This window comes from Crinia signifera, chromosome 4, assembly GCF_055691185.1.
Source record: "Crinia signifera chromosome 4, ASM5569118v1, whole genome shotgun sequence".
In the NCBI taxonomy this organism is placed as follows: domain Eukaryota; kingdom Metazoa; phylum Chordata; class Amphibia; order Anura; family Myobatrachidae; genus Crinia; species Crinia signifera.
This window is the reverse complement of record NC_139220.1, coordinates 237,843,849-237,869,207: the sequence shown is the minus strand read 5'-3', so window position 1 is coordinate 237,869,207 and position 25,359 is coordinate 237,843,849. Positions and strand designations below refer to the sequence as shown.

General features: G+C 48.2%; 1 long non-coding RNA gene across 1 annotated transcript; it reads right to left on the bottom strand.

Moving 5' to 3' along the window:
• Positions 1 to 19,023: 19,023 nt before the first annotated feature.
• On the bottom strand, positions 19,024 to 23,620 carry LOC146075135 (uncharacterized). The gene is made up of 3 exons (XR_014473510.1): positions 23,585 to 23,620; positions 20,546 to 20,623; positions 19,024 to 19,108 (listed from the first exon to the last, which is right to left on the bottom strand). It is a non-coding gene; the product is annotated as an uncharacterized LOC146075135 (long non-coding RNA).
• Between the last annotated feature and the right edge of the window lie 1,739 nt (positions 23,621 to 25,359).

The window sequence follows — 25,359 nt, the reverse complement described above, 5'->3', positions numbered from 1 at the left end:
AAGGAGGGAGCAGTTGGCAGAGAGTAACCCACCAGGGACTTCTAGATGAATATGAGTCAGTCTCTACAGTCTGTGGAGATAAAAATAAGTTTCACATAACTCATCCCCAGATCTTTTTGCCAATAATATAAAAAAAACAGTACTTTTAGGATTTCTACTACAGCGGGGATTGATTTAGTAGCTGGAGGCAATTCTAGGCATATGGAGCTGGAAGGGACAACCACATCTTGTCCAGGTCCAAAGCATCACTTAGGATAATGTAACGGGGCAGATCTATGGACCTCGGCCCCGCCGGACCTGCCAGTGCAGCCTAGTCACCGCTAAGCCATCTGGTTTATACAGTATCTCCGCTTCGTTTCCTGCCCTCTTTGGTATATGACTCTCAGTTCCTCATTGATGGGAAGAGGAAGGATTTAAAATTTTCCACCTTTTCTGTTTGCCCATTGATAGTCTCTTATACAGCCCGTTATCCTTGGGAGCAGCAGCAGGGGTCTGATAGAAGTAGATGCCCCCCTGAATACAGTGTCCAAGGATGCAGCAGTGGATCTCCTGTGACACCATTGGCCAGTTGCTTGACAAATGAGGCCACGCAAGCTGACCGCTGCCGCTCCAAACTGGAGGCCAGGAAATCTGTCTTCCTGGCTGTGGCCATCACTGCATCCAACTGACGGCAATTACTGACAGTCTGCACCCGTAGCGCGTCCAACATCGCGGGACCTTTACTGCACATGCTCAGTACAAGTCCTGTGGATAAATGGGCTAAAGATAAAAGACAGACATGGACCAAGCTTGAGCTTACATTCCAGGTTACATGCAGATTGCAGACATTTCCATAACCTGTATCCTAATACCATATTTTGTAAGGGTAACACACATCACAAAGTCACGATTACCCTTATGTCCATGTTTATAGCACCTGCTGCCTCGTGGAGAAATATTTTCGGCACACATTGTGCCATGAATACTGTGGTCAGAACAGCCCACAGAAATACACGGTGAGGGAGGCCAAGGTCAAACAGGACACATCCAGGGGTCCACTGACTGTCACGTGGGCACAGTCCTTGAGGAGCGTGAATGTGGAGCTGAGCTGGCTGTAGCCGCGTCCATGTCTGGTCTCTTGCTGCAATAGTCTCTGAGAATTCACGCAAGTACCGCTACAGACACATACAGCAGAGAGAGAGAGTGAGAGATACAAGTACCAGCCAACCAGCTCCTAACTGCCATGATACAGGCTGTGTTTAAAAGATGAGATTTCAGAGTTAAGTGGTTGGCAGTTTAGGTGTGTGTGTGTGTGTGTACCACACACTGGGCCTGATTCAGACTTGATCAATGCTGTGCAAATTTGCAGAACCCTGTGATCGGATATCCTCTCCCCAACAGAGTGACATCCCGCCCTGTGCAGGTCTACGAATGGATCGCTGAACTGAAAACCAGTCCACAACTTGCTCATCATGACATGATTTCCCCGGTCTGTGCACGCATGCGTAACCCTGTCCCTTCCACTAGTCTGCCACAGAGACAGGCTGATCGAGGCCAGAGGTGACAACACAGACCCTTCCTGACAAGCCTAGGAATGCCTGCAGGTTTTCCTGACACTCTCAGTAAAGGCCGGTCACCACTCCCAAATGCCAGATTCCCGCCAGTCACGTGAAGGGAATGTGATTTTGCCCTTTGGGGTTGAACCGTGCAAAACACGGATTTACACAACAGTAGAAAAATAGCTTTAATAATAAAATGTTAAAAACTCCCTAGCCTGAAAGCAGACTAGCTTGTTATTTTATGTGCAAAATACATAATAATATATACAGGTAGAGCAGGCCTAGAAGCGGCTTTGGCACAGGGTGAGGGCGAGGTGGGGGGACATTGTGCAGACAGAAACAACTTGTGCCACAGACTAGTCACTCTAGAAGTCCAGGCAGAGGGTTTGTACCGCAATGGGCAGAGGTGTGTTCCTTTACCTCGCAACCATGTAAGGGGAGTCTATGTCCATTTTGGTCAGGCATGTCCAACCTTGGCCCACTAGCAGAAAGTACACGACCCATCATGCCTTGCCACAGTTTTGCGATTACAGAATGCTAAAATTATGGCAAGGCATGCTGGGATGTGTAGTTTCACAACAGCTGGAGGGCCAAGGTTGGGCATGCCTGATTTAGGTTATATTTGGAGGGGCCTCACTTGACTACTGGATTCATTTTCCGGCAAGACAGGGACAGTATCCACTATGGGAGTTGTGGGCTCATTTGGGGTATAAAAGGGACTGACATTGAATATCGTGTGGACCGGGACGTCTGGTGGTCTGGTCTCCGGATGCGGTAGAGTCTCTTTGCACGCTGGGTCCTCATGAATCTCCCATTCCAGGCTGCCAGAAGTCTCAGAGGCTGAACTGGCAGATCGTCTCAGTAGCATCTCACCGCTCCCAGGGGCGGCAGATGGGTCTGAGAGAGCGGAGGATGAGGAGAGTGGAGAGGCCCCCACGCCTGGAAGCAGGCGGCTCAGCAGAGGAAACGGACGGGTGACCGATTCTTCGTTCATCTCCTCGATGTCCGAGAGGGGCTTGAACTGCATGTCTTCCTTAGCGAGCCTGCCACCAAAAAAAAGGAGTCCAGGTAGGATATGAGGTAAAATAAGAACATGTCCACGTCATCTCTACGTTCAGATTGAGTAATAAGTAGGTAATGAAGCGGAAATGCCCATAGCAACTGATTCTGAATGGTTGCTATGGGCACTGGTCTCTTTTTAAAGCTTTAAATAGTGGTGGTACTCACGCCATGTCAAATGTTGATCCCTGGAAGGAGGTTTGATGTTTCTGAAATAACGTGGCGTCGGTGTAGGGAGGACGGGGATCCGAATCATTCCAGTATCGATCCTTCACTAAGAGAGGGACATCCCCATACATCTCATCAACAGCCATCATGGACACCTAGAGGAAACGGGAAGCCGGAGTTACAGGTGCTCATGCGTGTGACTGCCATGTGTGGTAAGGGACACAATGGGCCATAATACAGTACAATATAATGCCAACACGAGAAACAAAAGAACGTGCAGAGTTGCTGCCATAGCTGGAGACCTATGGTGGAGGAAATGTAAAGCGGTGATGACCAGACCTTGCCTTGAATAGCACTATAGCAGTTACCATAGGTATCCCCAGAGCTTTCTCCACAGTACCGGAGCATGGATACAGGTATCAGTTAGTGCTGGGATGTAGCCTCTCCTGCACTTACCCCATCAGTCATGGTCCTATTACAGTGGTTCTCAAACTCGGTCCTCAGGACCCAACACAATTCACATTTTCCAGGTCATCCGACAGATGCATTCATAACCGACTGACACATTTTGAAAGATCCACAGGTGGAGCAAATTACATCACTTTATTCTGTGAGGAGACCTGCAAGACATGCGCTGTGTGGGGGGCCTGAGGACTGACTTTGAGAACATGTGTCCTATTAGAATACCAGCAGGATAGGGGCACATTTCGCATGGCTATTAATGACTATAGAGCTTGGACAGGGCAGTCCAAGCAGTGTGGGCCCCTGGGCAAAGCACTGGGGCCCTTACCCATTCTCCCCTCCTAGGGGTGGGGGGTGCTATCAGCAGCAGCTTTGATGTCCCACGGGTTGCAGTGGGTGCTCTATCTTACATTCAACATGTAGGACCTGGAGCAGTAACTTCTGCTAATTTTACTGCACAGGTGGTGGGAGGGAGAACACTAACGTGTGGAAGGGGGCACTGCGCTGATTGAAGGGTCCCTTGTAAAATGACTTCCAGGGAGGTAAGGGGTGTTTTATACTCAGGGGAGGGTTGGATAATGGAGTGGGCTTAATATTCGTCATTTTCCGGTGGAAGGGCAGCTTGTTTGACTGCAGATATCGCCATTATCTAGAAATATATTTCTTAGCCTTCAATAGTATAAAAACCTAGAGTCCCAACTTTCAGGAGGTGCTGGGAACTTGGGGATCAGAGATCAGGAGCCAGAACAATCCTGTCACGGATCACAGAGGAGGACACTACCTGTGTGAGAATTTGACTGTACCTGAGCAGAGGCGCGGAGTCTAACCGTGCCAGGGGTTTTCTGCCAGTGACCCCTCCAAGCGGGATTTGGGCTTTTGCGGCACCTGGCACGTCGGTCGCGGCCCTCTGCCCAGGCTTCTCGTACAGGTGCTGGTTACACTGGAAGTAGCAGTAGTCAGACAAGGGTTTAGCAGGTGCAGGTCACAGGTATAGCCGGGTCGGTAGCAAATAACAGATGGCTGGAGGTACACAGGGATTGAGCAGGTTCTTTGTCACAGGAATAGCCAGGTCAGTACCAGATATCAGGGAGCGTAGTGCAGACAAGGATTTAGCAGTTGCAGGTCACAGGGATAGCCAGGTCGGTAACAGTAAATCAGAAGGCTGGATACACACAGGTATAATGCTGGAATGGTGTGAGTACCTGAGACACTGGACACTGATAATACTATGCAGCACTGGATGACTTCAGGTATGAGCTTGAAACCAACAAGCAGTGAACAGAGACTGAATGAGCAAACTGAGAGTGGATCTCCCCAGGTACTGTGCAGATGGTGATTGCAGTCAGCTGTATAGGCAGGTAACACTGGAGTTTGCAGGGTGAGCTTGGTGAACAGGTATTTGCAGGATTGATTACTTGCAGACAAGTACTTAGCTGGAGTGCAGGGAATTACAGCAACTGCAATTCTGGGCCAGATAACAGAATCTTTCACTTGACATGGGAGACAAGGAACAGCATGTAGCTCAGGGAAATAACACCTTGCTTCTGGCACCAGTGGGAATTCTCACAGGGAGTATCACTCAGCTGTAGGGGTGTGATAGGCTGCTGAGATCAGCTGACAAGGTGATGTCAGAGTACCAGGTATTCACACAATATAACAGAGTGTGACATTACTCCCCCCTGAATGGGTGGCCTCCGGACACCCCTTGGACTGGTAGCAATTAATGCTTTCGACGACTCTTCTTCCCTCCTCGGGAACGTCTTGATCTACTTGGAAGAGGTGGAATCTCCGGTTCAACAAAAACTGCTTTCCGAAATATAGGACCACCAGGAAACGGTGCTTCATCCATTACGGGATCAAAATCAGAATCAGAGTCCTGGTCTAGTGTTAGAACCATGTTTTTCTTTTTGACAGTAGTATCAGAAATGGATGAAGAATCCAAAGAACCAGAATACCTAGAGGAGTCGTCATGAAGAGAGACCAAGGAAGCAACCCCGAGTCTCAAAATAGCAGACTGTGGACCTGGTACAGATCTTGATGCTTTTGGAGCAAACCTTTGTAGAACTGCTTCAGTAAAAGCTGAGAGATCTTCTAAAATAGGATCCTTGGTCTCTATGAGTGGGTTAGCCCAATCCAAAGCCTTACCCCTAAAGGCCAAAAGGAAATATTTCACAACCTTGGAAGAAGAAAGCGATGTCAGCAAACCCGAATCCACATCGGCAAGATATTGACGAACCAATGCATAAAACTGATCCAGATCTCCATCGAAATAAACGGATGGTCGACCATCCTCTAAACTTCTAGGCAGAGAATCAAATGAAGAGTCCACAACTGCTGGAATATTATTCATTTCAGAAAACTTTACTTCTTTTTTGGGACCCAGTATTGGAAGGTTTCCACTTGACTGTATAGACAGAACTGAACTAGGACTGGAGGCACTGGAGTCACTTCCTGAAACTGCCAACTCAGACATCTCCCCTGGCATTAGAAGCTCAGCTGCCCATCCTGGAGAAAAAAAATCATACACCCCTTCTGGAGTTACAAATTCAGATGCCCTTCCTAGGTCTACAAGACCAGATACCCTACTGGGACTGGAGATCTCTCCTGGGGCATGGCATACTGTGACCCCTCCTGGTGCATGGCACACTGATCCATCTTGGAGCACGCCACACAATGATCCATCTTGGGGCACGCCACACAATGATCCATCTTGGGACACCATATTCTGAGGGCGCTCTTGGGGTATGATGCTCTGAGGCCCCTCCTCGGGCTGGAAGGCCAGAATCCCCTCTTGGGGCTGGATTGGCAGAGCCCCCTCTTGGGGCTGGATTGGCAGAACCCCCTCTTGGGGCTGGATTGGCGGAACCCCCTCTTGGGGCTGGATTGGCGGAACCCCCTCTTGGGGCTGGATTGGCGGAACCCCCTCTTGGGGCTGGATTGGCGGAGCCCCCTCTTGGGGCTGGATTGGCGGAGCCCCCTCTTGGGGCTGGATTGGCGGAGCCCCCTCTTGGGGCTGGATTGGCGGAGCCCCCTCTTGGGGCTGGATTGGCGGAGCCCCCTCTTGGGGCTGGATTGGCGGAGCCCCCTCCTGGGGCTGGATTGACGGAGCCCCCTCCTGGGGCTGGACTGACGGAGCCCCCTCTTGGGGCTGGACTGACGGAGCCCCCTCCTGGGGCTGGACTGACGGAGCCCCCTCTTGGGGCTGGACTGACGGAGCCCCCTCCTGGGGCTGGACTGACGGAGCCCCCTCTTGGGGCTGGACTGACGGAGCCCCCTCCTGGGGCTGGACTGACGGAGCCCCCTTTTCAGGGTTTTCAGAATCGGGTTTTTGGCCTTGGAACCGATCATCGATAGAAACATCGGTCATTCCTCCTGATGTTGCAGGAACAGATTTCCCACTGACTTTAAGAGATTTGAAAACTCTCTTTTGAAGTCCAAACCTGTAATTGGGTGCTTTTGTCACAGGACCCCAATCTTGAACTTGAATTCCTCTTTGGACACTCTCCTTAACACCCATACTCTGAATGGTGCAAACTGGAACTGATGTGGACCCTCGAGATGTTTTATCACTGATGCCATTACTCTGATTCCTGGATTTGCGCAGGGAGCAATTCTCAATGAAATGATCAGGACCCGCACAATAAAGACAAAGTTGCAATTCCTTGCGCCGTTGGCGTTCAGCTTCCAACAACTTGGGCCTTAGAAAGCTCTGATGCCTCTCTCTTTTCTGTCCAGAAAACGTTATCTCAGTTTTTAGGGCTCCTAAATCAACAGACTCCTTAAATGCAGTGCCTTGCGCTGGGGTTTTAATGGAATCAGGCATTTTTTCAAAAAGTTCTGGTAGAAACTGAATAATCCTGATTAATATCTTTTGCAGCTGCTCTAACATCTGCCCAAAAACTCTCAGTCTCACAGAAGTCTGGATACCTGGTGACTGGAAGGTCTGTGAATAATTGTGAGTGGTCCCTTTAACTGAGTCATCTGTTTTCAGATTACCAGCAAATTCATTGGAAAAGACTGGAGGAATGCAAGGGTTAACTGAGTCAGCAAAAAGTCTTTGGGACTGAGAAGCCATGGTAAAACAATCAGCTAAATAATGCAACATGGATGCTTGCAATCCTCTCACATATCTTCATTAAGTCCACATGAAGGTCTGTCACCTGGGTCTGACCAGCAGTGTCCATTTTTATTAGGCCAGAAGCAATCTGTCACGGATCACAGAGGAGGACACTACCTGTGTGAGAATTTGACTGTACCTGAGCAGAGGCGCGGAGTCTAACCGTGCCAGGGGTTTTCTGCCAGTGACCCCTCCAAGCGGGATTTGGGCTTTTGCGGCACCTGGCACGTCGGTCGCGGCCCTCTGCCCAGGCTTCTCGTACAGGTGCTGGTTACACTGGAAGTAGCAGTAGTCAGACAAGGGTTTAGCAGGTGCAGGTCACAGGTATAGCCGGGTCGGTAGCAAATAACAGATGGCTGGAGGTACACAGGGATTGAGCAGGTTCTTTGTCACAGGAATAGCCAGGTCAGTACCAGATATCAGGGAGCGTAGTGCAGACAAGGATTTAGCAGTTGCAGGTCACAGGGATAGCCAGGTCGGTAACAGTAAATCAGAAGGCTGGATACACACAGGTATAATGCTGGAATGGTGTGAGTACCTGAGACACTGGACACTGATAATACTATGCAGCACTGGATGACTTCAGGTATGAGCTTGAAACCAACAAGCAGTGAACAGAGACTGAATGAGCAAACTGAGAGTGGATCTCCCCAGGTACTGTGCAGATGGTGATTGCAGTCAGCTGTATAGGCAGGTAACACTGGAGTTTGCAGGATGAGCTTGGTGAACAGGTATTTGCAGGATTGATTACTTGCAGACAAGTACTTAGCTGGAGTGCAGGGAATTACAGCAACTGCAATTCTGGGCCAGATAACAGAATCTTTCACTTGACATGGGAGACAAGGAACAGCATGTAGCTCAGGGAAATAACACCTTGCTTCTGGCACCAGTGGGAATTCTCACAGGGAGTATCACTCAGCTGTAGGGGTGTGATAGGCTGCTGAGATCAGCTGACAAGGTGATGTCAGAGTACCAGGTATTCACACAATATAACAGAGTGTGACAAATCCATTGACAAAATTATAAACTGTACACCAGACGTTTGGAGCTGGAGCAGGGACCGGCTGCTGGAAGGCTGATATCTCTGGTTCTGGGCATGATAGAGACAAGCCGCTAGTGTCGACAGAAAGAGGAGAGTCCCAGTTTTCTAAGTCAGAGAGAACCTGAGAAATATGACTGGGAATTGCAATTAACAGGTGGGATGTGTTAGAGGCATCCTGGATGGAATACAAGCATAATAATATACAGACGGAGGAAGAATCCCCCTCATTGTTTTGGCAGGCCTCCAAATCTGTATTAAGAGGAAACATTATCTCCTACACATCTAAACATAAAAAAGATGCCCAAAAACTATATTTAGATGCCCAGGAGGGATAAACCGAAGCGTATCAAACATTCCAGAATCACCCAACATTGGCCAACAAAGTTAAATATAATGAAAAAAAGAATCTATTTGATGCCCTACTAACCCAACTGGAGTCTAAAATCACATTCCTGTCACAGGCCAGATTCCATAGATTTGGTAATAGATCAGGCAGGTTGTTATCTAATTTATTGAAAGGCCAGCATCCCCCTAGTGTCATCCAGGCACTTAAGACAGTAGATGGTACAGTGGTACACTCTGGACAGCAGATCACTGACACACTTCATAAGTTCTATGAGACATTGTATGCTCCACTTTCAGTAGGGGATCAGCGAGGGGAGACTTTCTGGGAGTCGCTTACACATCCAATCCTAGATCCAGACTCCTCAAATTCTCTACTGACACCTATAACGGAGGAAGAGGTATTAGCTACGATTAAGGCACTTAAAATGGGTAAATCCCCAGGCCCGGATGGATTATCTAATGAATATTATAAATTACTGGCACCTAAAATTGTAAAACCCCTGTCCATCTTTTATAATTCCATACTACAAGGAACACCTCCTCCATTATACTTTAATTCGGCCCTCCTTAAAATTATACATAAACCTGGTAGAGACCCTTTACTCCCGGGATCCTACCGACCCATATCCCTCCTAAACTCAGACTACAAAATTTTTACAAAAATATTAGCGGACAGACTCAAGCTTAAGCTTCCCTCGCTGGTACACCTTGATCAAACAGGATTTGTTTGGGGCCGTCACTCGGTCCTTAACGTCCGTAAGGCCCTCACAGTCATGCAGTGGGTGGAGTCCGCTGGGGAGCCCGACCATTATGCTTTGCTTTCATTAGATGCTGAGAAAGCTTTCGATTTAGGGCCTTATTCGAGTTCACTCTTTCAGACAAAATCCTTCTTAGATGGACAAAACCATGTGCACTGCAGGGGGGCAGATGTAACTTGTGCAGATCTAATTAGATTTGGGTGGGGTTTTACTTCAAAGTGAGATCTATATTGCAGTGTTAAAATAAAGCAGCCAGTATTTACCCTGCAAAGAATCACCAAATCTATTTCTATCTGCACATGTTACATCTGCCCCCCTGCAGTGCACATGGTTTTGTCCATCTAAGAAGGATTTTGTCAGAAAGAGTGAACTCGAATAAGGCCCTTAGTCACATGGGAACATTTGTATGATACCATGGAGAGGTTTGGGCTCCCGGGGGACTTCATCCGCACTATTAAGTTATTGTACTCAGGCTCGAGATCCCATATCTTAACGAACAACTATTTATCGGACCCGGTATCTGTCACACGTAGCCGCGACGGAGCGCGGCGGGTACAGTACTCACCCGTCCGCGCCCGCCGCCGGCTAGCGTGTGCAGGCTCCGGTGTGCGGGTAGCGGCAGCTCTGGGTAGGGATGGCAGCAGGGGAGCGTCGGGTAGCGGTGTCTTTGCAGATAGTGGTGCCGGGAGGCCGGCGTCGCCATCTTGGTTGAGGGCAGGAGACAGATTGGCCCAGAGTGGAGGTTCCCTCCTCATCCTGCGCTGACAGCCAATGGCAGCCGTCCCCTGGGGATATAAGGGATCTGCCTAGGCTGTTCAGTGTCAGTGCAATGAGTCTTTGGAGTCATTCACAACTCCTAGCTGATTCCCGGATCCTGGCTCTTTCTCTCCTGACTCTGGTGCCTTGCTCCCTGCATCTTGCTACAAGGAAGTTTTCTCCTGACACCAATGCTGCAAGTCCTACCTAGTGCTTGTTCCTGCTTGTGTCCCAGAATTACCCTGCACAGCATTCCGCTGTCCTCCTTCATACAACTCATTCATTCCATCATCTTTCAGTCATCCGGATCCATTTCTTCTGTCATCAAATCAACCTCTTTCCGGATCTTCCTCTATGTACTCTGGCTCATCAAATACACGTTTCCAGATTTACCTGCTCGTTATTAATATTGTGCTGGACTCTATTTAATTTATCCCAACTGTCACTTAAAGAAGTATTTGAGTGAAGTTTATCATTTATGAAATCTGTTATTAAACCTGCACGTTTCAATCCTACTCCTCCTGGTCCGTCTCCGGCTTCTGTGCACCACACGACTCCATCCAGCCCTTTAGCCGTGACAGTTTGCACTGACCCGATGGAATCGGGTGAAGCACAGGCCTCCATGACAGATGTTCTTCAAGGCATCATGGCTCGCTTGGAACAGGTAGAGGCTACTCAGCGTCAAGTGGCTCAATTTCTCCAGACCTTGTCACCACCTCAGGCGGCTCCCCCAGTTTCGGCAGCACCAACCTCCGGAGCTTCGACCTCTGCTGCTCCTCCTGGGCCAGCTGCTCCTCACCATCTACAGCTATCAACCCCCAGTAAATATGACGGGTCCCCGAGGGGGTGTCGAGGATTCCTGAATCAATGTGACGTCCATTTTACCCTCCAGCCTTCCAATTTCCCCTCTCCCAAGACTCGGGTGGCTTACATCGTGTCCCTACTGGCGGGTCCAGCCCTGGAGTGGGTGTCCCCCCTTTGGGAGCGTGCGGATCCCATCCTCAACAACTATGAAGAATTTAGGGCCTCCTTCCGTCGCATCTTCGACGAGCCTGGCAGAGTGTACTCCGCAGCCACGGAGATCCTAAGGATTCGTCAGGGCAGTCGCCCAGTGGGACAATATGTCGTACAATTTCAAACCCTGGCTTCCGAACTCAGATGGAACGAAGAGGCTCTCGTTTCTGCCTTCTGGAACGGCCTAGCCGGGCGCATCAAGGACGAGTTAGCAACTCGCGATTCTCCTTCCACCCTGGCTGAACTCATTTCATTATGTAACAAGGTCGATCTGCGACTCCAAGAACGCCAACTTGAGAGGAATCGCTCTGATCGCCTTCGCCCTCGATTCCCTTCCAATGTCGCACCAGTTTCCAAACCAACCCCGCCTCTTGCGGTGTCAACAGATGAGCCCATGCAAATCAACCGCTCCCGTCTTTCTCTCGAAGAGAAGTACCGAAGACGGCGTGAGAATCTGTGCATGTACTGTGGTTCCTCAGCTCACTTATTGGCTTCCTGCCCGCTGCGGCCGGGAAACGACCGCTCCTAATCTCCCCGAGGGAGGTCCGATTAGGAGTCTTGCTTCCATCTCCCTCTTCTTCTGATTCCACCATTCCGGTTACCCTTGTGTGTCCCCAAGGGAGAAAAAGAGTTCAGGCCCTATTGGACTCTGGAGCAGCGGGAAACTTCCTTTCTTCCTCTTTTGTCACCCAACATGCCCTGCCTGTACAACCCCTGGATCACTCGCTGGTCCTCACTGCAGTGGATGGGAGTCGAATTCGTAGTGGACAAATCACCCATCAGACCACCCCGGTGACACTGCTCATAGGAGCTCTACATCAAGAGACCCTCGAATTTTTCATTCTTCCACAGTCCTCACACCAAATGGTCCTGGGCCTTCCCTGGCTCTCCAAACATAACCCACACATCGATTGGACCAATATGGAGGTCAAGGCCTGGGGAACAGATTGCCAGTCTACTTGCATTCCTCAGATCCTTCCGGTCTACCAGACCCATCCACAACGTGAGGGTAACTGTCCTTCATCCTCTTCAGCTCCACCCTTGTCGATACCCGCACCATATCGTTCATTTACAGATGTCTTCAGTAAAGGTGGTGCCGACACCCTGCCTCCTCACCGTCCTTGGGACTGCCCGATAGAGCTGGTGGCCGGAAAATTCCCTCCTCGTGGCCGCATCTATCCCCTGTCGCTACCCGAGACTGAGGCCATGTCCTCGTACATTCAAGAGAACTTAAACAAAGGTTTCATTCAACCATCTACTTCTCCGGCCGGGGCCGGGCTTTTCTTTGTGAAAAAGAAGGATGGCGGTCTTCGGCCATGTATCGACTATAGGGGCCTGAACGACATCACCATTAAAAAACGCTATCCCTTACCCCTTATCGCAGAACTATTCGACAAGATCAGAGGGGCAGTAATCTTTACTAAATTGGACCTGCGAGGGGCCTACAATTTGATCCGGATCCGTCCAGGTGACGAGTGGAAGACGGCTTTTAATACGCGCGACGGTCACTATGAATACCTGGTGATGCCCTTCGGCCTTTGTAACGCCCTCGCCGTCTTCCAACAGTTTGTAAATTATATCTTTCGGGACTTGCTGTACCACTCCATCGTAGTCTATCTAGACGATCTACTCATCTTCTCTCCGAATCTTCAACTTCACAGACAGACAGTGTCCGAAGTCCTACGACGTCTTCGCCAAAATCAACTGTTCTGCAAGTTGGAGAAGTGCGTTTTTGAGGTCACGTCCATTCCATTCTTGGGTCACATTCTCTCCGCCACTGGGATAGAGATGGACCCAGAGAAGGTGAGAGCCATCCAAGACTGGGCAGCCCCCACAACACTCAAAGGAATTCAGAGATTCCTAGGGTTCTCAAACTATTACCGGCGATTTATCCGGAACTTCTCTACTATCGCTGCTCCCCTCACTGCTCTCACTTGCAAGGGAGCTGATCCAAGCCGATGGTCGCCAGAAGCATCCTCTGCCTTCCAGCAGTTAAAGAGAGCATTCATGACGGCACCAATCCTCCTCCAACCAGACCTCGACAAGCCCTTCATTCTCGAGGTGGACGCATCCTCGGAAGGGATCGGGGCCATCTTGTAACAAAAAGGTGAGGATCAAGAATTACACCCTTGTGCCTTCCTCTCCAAAAAATTCCTCCCGGCAGAGAGGAATTACCCCATCGGGGAACAGGAGTTGCTTGCAGTCAAAACTGCGTTAGAGGAGTGGCGCTACCTTCTGGAGGGGGCGCGGCATAAGATCACCGTGTATTCAGACCACAAAAATCTGTCCTTTCTCAAACAAGCTCAGTGCCTTACTGCCCGCCAAGCCCGTTGGGCCATGTTCTTTGAACGCTTTGATTTCCATATTAAATTCCGACCTGGAACCACGAATACTAAGGCGGACGCTCTATCCCGCTCCTTTGAGACGACCTCTGACCTAGAGACACCTCCTCGTCCAATCCTCGATTCGGTGGTCTTCACCCAAGTAACCGTACAGCCATCTCCTCCTCCAGGTAAAACGTTCGTTCCCCCCGAACTCCGCAAGAAAATATTGTCATGGGCACACTCTTCCCGCTTCGCAGGGCACGCAGGAGCACAAAAGACCTTGATGTTCCTGTCACGTTCTTATTGGTGGCCAACCATCCGCCACGACGTAACCAACTTCGTCGCCTCTTGTGTAAAATGTGCTCAGCATAAGGTGCCCAGAACAACTCCCGCTGGTCCTCTCCGCCCTCTAACCATTCCCACAGAACTATGGACCCATCTGTCAATGGACTTCATTTGCGAACTACCTCCCTCAAAAGGTCATACTGCAATCTGGGTAGTGGTTGACCGATTCTCTAAAATGGTCCATTTCGTCCCACTAAAAGGTCTCCCCTCTGCTCCAGTACTGGCTCAGCTATTTATCTCAACCATTTTTAAACTTCACGGACTGCCCAAAGAGATTGTATCCGACCGCGGAGTACAGTTTGTTGCAAAGTTCTGGAGAGCTCTCTGTGCCGCGGTACAGGTCAAACTCAAGTTTTCCACTGCCTTTCATCCCCAGACCAACGGCCAGACAGAACGGGTGAATCAAGACTTGGAGGCCTTTATCCGACTGTTTGTCTCATCTTCCCAAGATGACTGGGTGGATCTTCTCCCGTGGGCAGAATATATGCATAACAACTCCTATCACTCTTCCTCCGGAACCACCCCCTTCTTTACAGTATTCGGCAAACATCCACGATCTCCAGATTTCTCAGAATTATCCTCTTCCAAAGTTCCTGCAGCAACCACTTCATTACAACGCTTTGCTAAAATCTGGTCGGATGTCCACACCGCTCTCCTTAAATCTTCCGCCCGATACAAGAGGATGGCAGACAGGAAAAGAAGGGCAGCGCCCAGATTGAAAGTCGGAGATCGGGTATGGCTGTCTACCCGCCATATACGCCTCCGTCTGCCCTCTATGAAGCTGGCTCCCCGGTTCATTGGACCATACCCTATCACCCAAGTCATTAATCCGGTCGCTTATAGACTTCAACTTCCTCCTTCCCTAAGGATTTCCAATTCCTTCCATGTGTCCCTCCTCAAGCCTTTAAGGTTGAACTCTTATCAAAAGAAGATTCCCAAACCGCCCAAGATTAACTCTGAAAGTGGGGCTGAATTCGAGGTAAGACGCATTATAGACTCTCGTTGCCGCAATTCTCGTACCCAGTATCTGGTGGAATGGGTTGGGTTTGGTCCCGAAGAGAACTCTTGGGTGGATTCCATTGATTTGCACGCTCCGAAACTGATAAAGCAATTTCTCCAGAGAAATCCTCACAAGGCCCATAGGCGCCCTGGGGTCACCCTGAAAAGGGGGGGTACTGTCACACGTAGCCGCGACGGAGCGCGGCGGGTACAGTACTCACCCGTCCGCGCCCGCCGCCGGCTAGCGTGTGCAGGCTCCGGTCTGTGGTGTGCGGGTAGCGGCAGCTCTGGGTAGGGATGGCAGCAGGGGAGCGTCGGGTAGCGGTGTCTTTGCAGATAGTGGTGCCGGGAGGCCGGCGTCGCCATCTTGGTTGAGGGCAGGAGACAGATTGGCCCAGAGTGGAGATTCCCTCCTCATCCTGCGCTGACAGCCAATGGCAGCCGTCCCCTGGGGATATAAGGGATCTGCCTAGGCTGTTCAGTGTCAGTGCAATGAGTCTTTGGAGTCATTCACAACTCCTAGCTGATTCCCGGATCCTGGCTCTTTCTCTCCTGACTCTGGTGCCTTGCTCCCTGCATCTTGCTACAAGGAAGTTTTCTCCTGACACCAATGCTGCAAGTCCTACCTAGTGCTTGTTCCTGCTTGTGTCCCAGAATTACCCTGCACAGCATTCCGCTGTCCTCCTTCATACAACTCATTCATTCCATCATCTTTCAGTCATCCGGATCCATTTCTTCTGTCATCAAATCAACCTCTTTCCGGATCTTCCTCTATGTACTCTGGCTCATCAAATACACGTTTCCAGATTTACCTGCTTGTTATTAATATTGTGCTGGACTCTATTTAATTTATCCCAACTGTCACTTAAAGAAGTATTTGAGTGAAGTTTATCATTTATGAAATCTGTTATTAAACCTGCACGTTTCAATCCTACTCCTCCTGGTCCGTCTCCGGCTTCTGTGCACCACACGACTCCATCCAGCCCTTTAGCCGTGACAGTATCATTATATCGAGGCACCAGGCAGGGTTGTCCCTTGTCGCCCCTACTATTTGCACTCGCAGTCGAACCACTAGCAATAGCTCTGAGAGCTTCGAGCGAATTTACTGGAGTAAAGGTGAATAATATGGAGGTCAAGCTTAGCCTCTTTGCGGACGACATCCTTTTATTTATAGCCAATCCCACGACTTCGATCCCCGCCATACAAGAGATTGTATCTCGTTTCTCTACCTTCTCGGGGTTTAGGGTGAATTATGATAAATTCCGTTTACTGCCACTGAACTCCTCCTCAGCATATTTTAATTCTCCCTCCTTCACTTCACAGTTTGCCATCTGTCCACATTCGCTTAAATACTTGGGAGTTCAAATCCCTATAAAACTAGATGACCTTTATATTATAAATATTAACCCCTCTTACTTGTCAATTGAAAAACTTTTGAATGGCTGGATGGGGTTGCCTCTGTCTCTAGCGGGCAGGATAGTTGTAATTAAAAATATAGCCTTTCCCAAATTATCCTACCTCATTCAGATGTTGCCACTGCAGCTCAGAAAGGGAGATCTGCAAAAATTCAAATCGTTGTTTCTTAAGTTTGCCTGGGCGGGAAAGGGGCACGTGTACCGTATACTAGATTAAAGCTTAACAAGGCTGATGGAGGTTTTGGCATGCCCGACATACAATCATTTGCTCTGGCAGCGCATTTCAGATATATTACGGACTGGTTCACAGCTAGGTCAGAATATACCTCCCCCTCTCTTGAAAAACAATTATTCCATCCTTACTCACCAGCAGCGTTATTACATGCCCCAACAAGACTAATACCTAAACCAATCAGAGATTTAGTCCTATTTAAAGACACTTACAGGTCCTGGAGGCAAATTAATAAAATATTGCACAGAGAATATACTTCATCCCCATTTACAACCTTATGGGGGAACCCCCAGTTCCTCCCGGGACTTGAGAATGCAGAGTTCCGTGGCTGGAGAGACAAAGGTATATCTAATGTTCGTACATTATTCGACCCGGGTGGCTCAATGCGCCCATACTCTGAACTGGTAGAAAAATTTGATCTACCCAACAGACAATTTTACATGTACCTTCAGTCGAGACACTTTGTACAATCTCAACCACCCTCCATGAGTTTGACCACTCAGACAGATCCAATTGTATCTTTGCTACGTCCGGAATATGTATTGGGATATCGGATCAAATATTTATATTCAGAACTTATTGTGGCAGGGAAGGATCTACAACTTCAGAGACTTCACACTAGATGGCTTCTGGATGTTCCTGACCTTCCAGAGCCAACTACTCTATATAACAAATTGTCATTCACCATGAGGCATTTGCAGTCGGCTGCTTTACAAGAAACCCATTCCAAATTTATAAATAGAGCATACATGGCCCCAGCGCAGAGGGTGCACTATGTCCCCACTGATACTGGGGCGTGTTACAAATGTCAAAAATCCAATGCCTCTTACTTTCATAACTTTTGGGAGTGTAGGAAAATTAGATACTTCTGGGACAAAGTGATCAGTTATATAAATAGCATCTATTCGCTGAAACTTCGAAAGCACCCGACTGCATGCCTATTCCTATGTTTTCAGGTCTGGGACCTCGGCCCCAAGAAACCACAGATCATACCTGTTTTGTCCATTATTCTAACTCTAGCCAAAAAATTGATCCTTACGCACTGGATCCATGGAGTTGGCCCCTCTATTACTGAGCTAAAAAAATCCATTATGAATACCCTGTTTTATGAAAGGCAAGCAATGAGATCAGACCTGGAGAAGGGGGCTCCACGCTTTTATAAAAAATGGGAAACCTATATATTGAGTCTTGAACATCAGGTTCAACTACAAATACAAAAAATGTTTGAGTCCACCACCTGGTTTCTTCTCCGACAGATTTAGATTTCATCCCTTCCTAATGAGATGTTTGTCTGACTCAGAGAGATCTATTTGTTGAGAAGTGATAGATTATGTGAAGAGAATTGTATTCTATACTTGAAAAATTATTTTAGGTTCTGTCTTGTGTCTCCCCCCCCCCCCCTCTCCTCCCTTTTCTTCCCTTACCTTATCTTACCCACTTGTTACTATTTTTAGAGTGATGCATAGAATAATGCTATTCTGTTAAAACTGATATACAGAAACAATTTTTATTTTTTATATGGAAAATATGTATACTTGAAAACTTGTCACACAATTGTATACATCTATTTCTGCTATATTTTACTTGTATTGTTCTATATTGCTCTATTCTGCAAAACAATAAAAATTGTTTAAAAAAAAAAAAAACAGGTGGGATGTGGACTTCTGCTTTGAAGTTGGATATCTCCAGTTCCCCAGGGTCGATTTTCAAAATTCTAGTATCCCTGGAAGAAGGGGGTCCTCAGTTATCAGCATAGGTCCCTTATACACCTGGGGCCCCTGGGCAAGTGCCCATTAAGCCCATATGAAAAGACGGCCCTGAGCGTGGAGACTTGGTTATGATGACATGAAAGGTTGGGGGTTGCTAAGAGCTACGTCATTATGAGGTGGGGTGCCTAGGACTGACCTAACTCCATTCACATGAATATTTTGGCACTAGATCCTGGGGCGAGTCCTCCAGTGACGGATGCAGGTTACACCGTGTTCTTGGGAAAAGTTCTTGCTACCTGGAAATTCCGGTCGATCAAGAAGTTGGTTTCAAAATCATCATCGTCGTCACCAAAGGGATTGTTCAGCTGCTCAGCCACCTGGAGGGGGGAATATGGAGAACGGTCAATTGGATTTAGACATGGTGCACAACGGCCCCTTATGTAATTACCACCAGCTGCCGACACAGGTGTGATCCCGGTGACGTATCTTTATCGGCAATAAATTTAAAATGAAGATAAACAGTTTGGTCGTTCCAGAACATTTCTTTATTCGGCATGCGCAGAACTATTGCAAAGAACAGATTCATTATTACTCTGGAGCTTTAAACTGAACATTTAATTAATGGCACCATAAAAAGTGTTGAAGGGTATCCAGGCACATTAACATCCCCACCTTGAGCCAGCCAGCATAGAAGAAGAACTGCAGCAGAGTGAATACAGGGACGTAGAGGTTCAGGTCATGTCCGGTGTACCCCTTGGATGTATCCAGAAACTGCCGTCCAATCAGACAGGTGATAAAATAGCTGTACACCGCGATGGTCACCACCTAGTGGAGAGAGAAGAGATGACAACGCGACTCTGTGACCTGGTGTCAGAAAGGGAGTCTGCACCCTACAAACACACATGCCCACACACCCACTCCACAAGCAGGATCTCTGTGTTAGATGTATGAAGCAGTGAGAAGTAGGCGGGAGGAGAAGTTGGCCCATGGTGACCAATCAGCATTGAAGTAACATCTATAGTTTGCATAATATAAGATTATACAGAGCAGCTGATTGGTTGCCATGGGCTACTTCTCCCCTGGCTCACTTCTTTCTTATCACTGCTTCATACATCTACCCCCAAGTACTAATTATATATATATATAAATCTAAACAAAAGATTTGTAAAAGAGAAAGTTCTCTTTAGTGAGGGATCAGATAGAGGTAAGATTTATACAGCAAACATGACTGGAATCTCTGGGACAGGTGCTCATCTGACAGACTCTCTGTACAACCGCCGCCTGAGACCATCTTAGACCTCCTAAGGAGGAATCTCCAAATACATATCATTTTATAGTATCCTCCGAACCTTCCGAGATTAAAAAAAAAAGGTACTTGTTTCCTAGCAGGGCGCCCACTAAGCTATTTCCTTAGTGGGTTATTCTGCGTAGTGAAATCGCATCGCACATTTTTGTGGCTTGCGATGTGTGCGATGCGATCTCAGTAGTTAATTTAGTTCATTTATTCACTGCACCCTGAGTGAAATCACATCGCAGATGAGATGAGATCTCAGTAGTTCATATGGTAAAACACCTAAAACAGCACCACTCTCCACATCACCCCGAAGCATGGCGAACGCAGCGGAACGCATCCTCCGACCTTTTCATACCCCCACTATCCACGTCGGCGTGGAGTTGATATTATATAGTGTGGCGAGACACCAAGCCCGAAGCATGGCGAGCGTATCGAGCCCCGCGGATTACTTTACATGTATTCCACGTCCCCTTGCTGCGCTCGCCACACTATATAAAATCAACTCACCGCTGATGTGGATAGTGGGTGTATGAAAATGTCGGAGGATGCGTTCCGCCGCCCCTCGCGGGGCTCGCCACGGGGTGACGTGGAGAGTGGTGATGTTTTAGGTGTTTTACCATATGAACTACTGAGATCTCATCTCACGCCACAAAAAAGCGATGCGATTTTACTCAGGGTGCAGTGAATAAATTAACTAAATTAACTAGTGAGCGTACGTAGGAAATCTGGGCGCCCTGCTAGGAAACAAGTACCAAAAAAAAGTATAATATGCCCCGACACTGGACGCAATTATACATTGCTACCAACCACTAACTGTTCAGAGTCCTTACATAGAAGTTGAGTTCTGGGAATTGTTTTTTTATCCCAGCAACCTGTGTATAAGATTTCTATACGCTGACTGATAACACGCCCCCTTAGAAAAACCAATCAGCTGCCGACCTGCTGGGCACTAGTGACGCCCTCCTTACCTGAGTGTAGACCAATGGGATGCTGATCCAGTCATAGTGGAAGAGCATGCTGCAGTTCCCCCGAAACGCATTCAGTTCCTAGACACAGAGAGAGCAGCGGAGATAGGACATAACTGTAAATACGGTTCTCTTTAAGTCTCTGTAAATGGTCAGAAATATATCGAAAAGGAGAAATATTAACATTCATAAGCTGGGTTCACAGACCGTACACTAAACGCATGACCACCGGTAACCATATTATTGTGTATGCACTATATTAAATCGTTCGTGACCCCCATTGTTTTCTGTACATGTGGCTCATTCCGGACTATATTGACAATGACATTTACATTCCTGTATGTGGTCACTGAACGATATCATCTGTAAAAATCGTTTAGTGTGTAAGCACGATATTATTTGTCCTGGAGCTCTGGGGAGTTCAAGGGAAATTGTTATTGATATTATATCATTTACAACAGTGGTGGAACTTGTGAGTGGTTGGTGCAAAATAGCATTTGGGCTCCCACTCCAACCCAAGATTACAATATGCCACCCAGCAGTGGACGATCGGGAGAGGCAGAGGGTGACAGGGGGAGCAAGGTGGGTGACTGTTTAAAGGTGCGTACACATTAGACGATAAAATCAACAATAAGCACAATAACGAGGAACGCTAATGATTTTTTCATGCAGACCATCTAAGATATATGTCCTACAATGCTAAAAATGTGCTCTCCCGAGGGTCCTGAGAGATGTCGTACATAGTCTGTATTGGAGGATATCGCTAGCGGGAGCCATGTTGCAGAATCCATCATGGGCGCTGCTCCACCTCCGCTCATCGCAGTTGGTATCAGCACGTGTGTATGCACTAGCCAATACAGACTACACAACACTTTTATTGGCAAGCTGCTCAGTCAGAGGTAATGTCATTCAGGTGCCAACAGGGAGGGGTCAATCTGGTTAGGAAAAAAAACAGTTTGTATCCCAATTGCACACTGAATGAGAAATATACATATAATAATCAGATAATACAGAGATCTTGGTTGCATATATCTGCAGATATAGGGCTAAACCCCCAGGCCGTACGTCAAGGCATCTCTGTCACTGGGGGTCCCTAACACTGGGTATGGGTCTGGGGTGTCGGCCCCCAATATGCCGGCACAGGCTGACTACTCCAGGGCAGCACACAAATGAAAATTAGTAGGTGTTAAATAAGAAGCACATAAGTGCTATGTAAGGAGGTGAAGGTGTGGTTAAAATAATACATACAATGTGATAGGGAAAAACATAAATGTTAATAAAGTGTTATGGTTTGCTGACCTGGAGCAGACCAGCCATACCAACAAAGAGGGAATCACACTCCCAAACCCATCCCATGCACAATAACAAATTTTTGGGCCTAATAGCCCAGTGTAAGGCCACATGATAATGGCTTACAACATCTGAGAGCCAGCTTACCTGGAGATACCCCTGGCTTCTCCAATGGCACTCAGGTGTCAGCAATCCCTCCTAATGCTGACCCATCTATGCCTCTCTCAACTACACAACACTTTTATTGGCAAGCTGCTCAATCAGAGGTAATGTCATTCAGGTGCCAACAGGGAGGGGTAAATCTGGTTAGGAAAAAAAAACAGTCTGTATCCCAATTGCACACTGAATGAGAAATATACATATAATAATTAGAAAATACAGACTATCTCGCCAGGTCCCGTAACCAACAAGGTCGCTGGGTACACAGTATCGTCTAGTACCCAGCTTAAGGCTGGGGGAAGCAGACGGTGACAATGGAAAGCAGAGGGAGCCAGTGGGTGACAGGGAGAGGCAGTGGGAAGGAGACTGACAGAAAACGGCAGGGAATAGGGTGGGGCACTGGGTGACAAGGAGAAGCAGAGGTTGATATACAGAGGAAGACCACAACAACGAAAGGAAAGAGGTAGAAGGTGAAGGCGGAGCAGTGGGTGACAAGTACAAGCACAATCTCCTGCATGGTGCGGAGAACAGGGTAAGGTAAGGTGCAGGTCCCTCAGACAGTGGGGTCCACCTCAAAATGGTCTGCGGAGGGCTCAGGGGTATAACTCATTGCTGGTCTGGGCAAAAGTGGGCCCCAATGCTATACACCTGCTACACCAATGGTAGTTCTGTCTCTGGTTTACAATTCATCTAATATGGACCCAACTATAGACTCCAAGGGTGCAGCACCCCCTTGTGGACAAATAGTAATTACCAAGTCACAGAGCTGAATATTTCTTTAATCGCTTGCTCTAGTAAAGTATATTCTGGAAAATGTAAATGTTGGTTGTAACACAGTTGGATGACACAGTTTTGTAACCTGTTTTATAATATTAGATCAGACTGCACGCACTATGGTTGATAAACTACAAGATGGCGCTATAGTACTGAATACCGGACACATGTTACTGCATAGTCACCAAGTATTAGTACATTCTCATTAGAGCAATGTGGAGCTTGTTGAACCTAAAAGGGAAAATGCTCTAATCCAGGGGTTCTCAACCCTAATCCTCAGGTACCACCAACAGGTCATGTTCTCAGGATGTCTTAGCGCTATCCACTCTACCTAAAGCGCAATTACCAAGTCCCTCAGCGATAACAAGTTCTGGCCAATGCGGTTGAGAGGGAGGACCAATCAGAAGCTTCACTCAGAGACAGTGGCATCTGGTTGGCCAACCTGCTCACCAGAGGCGGAACTACTATTGGTGCAGCAGGTGCATTGCACCGGGGCCCCTGACAACCAAGGGGCCCACTGCTGCATAAAACCATCAATGACTTATGGTGAACCTGGGTTGGGGTGGAGGAGGGGGCCCAGATTATATATGTGCACCTGGGCCCACAACCCACAAGTTCCGCCACTGCTGCTCACACAAATCATCTGCAGGCAGATCAGAAGTGAGTAATGCATTGGGGTTTCCGGATTTGGCTATAATGAAGCATTTAGCCAGGTATAGCAGCCCTGGGTGTACCCAATGGTTGGACCTTACAGCTACACACTACAGAAATAAAAGGGAGAATGTATCATTATGTTACCACTAGATGGCAGTCTCTCACCTGTATGAGCATTTGATATGCGTGGTCATCGTGTACAAGAGGAGAAGGCAGGTGAGCCAGGGGGAGAGAAAAAGATGAGAGGAGTCTATTACTTGCTAATTTAACCCCCTCCTCCACCACCACCACCACCAGAGGGTACTTTGCCCACTCTCTCCCCCCAACACCGGGCACCTTGCAACACCTCAGAACACTGGGTACTTTGCCCTGCTCAACCCCAGTAAGACCTGTACACCGCCCTCAGGAGACTTTATTGAGGCCAAGCCAGGGGGGGAGAGCGGCCTGGCGGGCAACCGGGCCATTTCCCGGTGGGCTGGCCCATAACATATTAAAACAGGCCGCTCTCCCCCCCTGGCATGGCCGCGGGACCTCAGCGGTATTTCGATTTTTTTCCCAAAAGCAAGATGGTGAGGCTGTGAGCGGCGGGGGAGGCAGCGGCTAATTACAGATCAGTAGCCTGTCTGTCACTAGTACACAGACCCCAAGACCAGAGTAGGTGAGCGCCGAGTGTCCGACAGCGATCAGCCTGGCGAGAGGGGAGGGGCGAGATGCGGCTGGAAGAGCAGACACGCTGCTGAACTCAGAACAGCGTGTGTGCTCTTCCAGCCATATCCCGCACTGATAGGCCTAGGCTGCAGGTTAGGGATGAACATCGGAAGCCAACCATCAAATGATGGCAGTGCTTCCACCATTGAAACTTTCAATGCGATGGTAACTAACCATAGCATCAAAAGTATTCGATGGTGAAAACTAGTTATATGACTAGCGCATGCGCAAAAGCCTGTATTGCCATTTGTAAGGTGGTAATTGGGTTTAGTGGCAGGGCCCAGGCTCTGAGCAGCATATTACTTTATCACTGGACATTGTGTGTATAATATACATACTGTATATAATATTCACACAATGCCCAATGATGAAGTAGTATATTCATTTTGTACACATTATTAACACTTTAACAGCAAGTAATCAAAATGTAATAAAATTAGATAAATTGTAAACTAACTCGCTTTAGGTTTCACTATTTTTTCCAGATAGGAAAATGTCTATTTATTAAGGCAAGTGTAATTACACACACAAATAATGGAGATGACGGTACAGTGGTTATCACATCATTTTTATGGTGAGATAAATATTGCAAAGAGCAGGGCCAGCTCTACCATTAGGCAGCTGCCTAGGGTGCCAGGATCTGTGGGGGCACCACTAATAATGCTACACACTAGGCGATTCTAGCTTCCATCATCAGCTATATGGTCGCTCAGTGACCATATTGCCGGTGATACCTAGCGACCTTCGCCGTGTGTGCGCTCCCACCGCAGCCCAGCGGTCGCTGGTCGCAGGAACTTGCTAGAATCGCTGGTCACCAGTAAAATACTGATAACAAGCAATTCAGTCGCTGAGCGACCAATCGCTAGCGACCAGGTCACGTAATATAAAAAATAGTTCACTATATATAAAAACAGTTAAGGTGCCCCTACACTGAGGCGATTTGGTCCGATTTTGGCCAATTGCGACCAATCGACCCGTTAAATTGGACCAAATCGCCTCTCCCTGACATGCCGTTGGGTCCCGTGCGCATCGGACCCGACCAGGTGGTCGGACCGGCAGGCCGTCCACCCGTTCCTCCTGGCGGTGAGGCGGGCCGGAAGCAGGGACGCATGCAATCTATCACAACGGATCGCATGCGTCCGTGCATGCAGGCTGTCGTGTGTCCGTACACTGCTGCGAGGCGTTGCAGCAGTGTATGGGCACCTTTAGCTTGGTCGATTCCACTGGTACCC